This window comes from Watersipora subatra, chromosome 5 (genome assembly GCF_963576615.1).
Source record: "Watersipora subatra chromosome 5, tzWatSuba1.1, whole genome shotgun sequence".
In the NCBI taxonomy this organism is placed as follows: Eukaryota; Metazoa; Bryozoa; class Gymnolaemata; order Cheilostomatida; family Watersiporidae; genus Watersipora; species Watersipora subatra.
Window position 1 is genome coordinate 20,840,044 of NC_088712.1, and position 748 is coordinate 20,840,791.

Consider the following 748-nt stretch of genomic DNA (forward strand, 5'->3'; position numbering starts at 1 on the left):
ACTTCATCAGTATATTCTACAAATCGTATCACTTTATGTGATAATCTTTATAAGGCTCCTAAATATATGAAACTGTATTATGTTTAACAATTTTTTATTGTCGACCAGACACAGAGTACACCCAAAATACACCCTCTGTGTCTACCAGACATAGAGGGTGTATTTTGGATTAGATGTTTAAAAATGCAGAAAATTTGAGTTGTCTGCTCATGAACATAAGACATTTCTAATACTGGGCATCACAGGCAGCACACACTACACACCATTTAATGTCAATATGGTCATCACTGGTGGAGTTTTCCTCTCTGTGCCGAATAATGCATCAGCTGTTCATTCTCTCAACTCTATACTGCTCTGCAATCATTGGGTTGTGATTTTGGCATAACAACTCCAAAGTGGTTCACCCAGTAAACAGAGTTTTGGCATAATTGATACAAAAAATGAAATTTTTATTTTCGTTAGACTTCATTAGAAAACAAAAAATTGCTGGTGTAAAAAGGTTTTCTCCAGGCATAGTTCCTCGGTGAGATGCTCAAACTAAACGGCTGACTGCACTTGATGTATAAGGCCACTCTTGCAAATACAAAACGTCTAAGCAAAATGGAAAAAAGGAAAAACACCTATAGCATCGCTTAGTTCTGATTGTTTAATCTCATTCATGGTGGCGTAAAACAAGACTGGCAACACTAAGGTAGTAGAATGTACCCCTTATTTTGCCTCTGCATTAGTGGTTGTAACACTTTGAGTG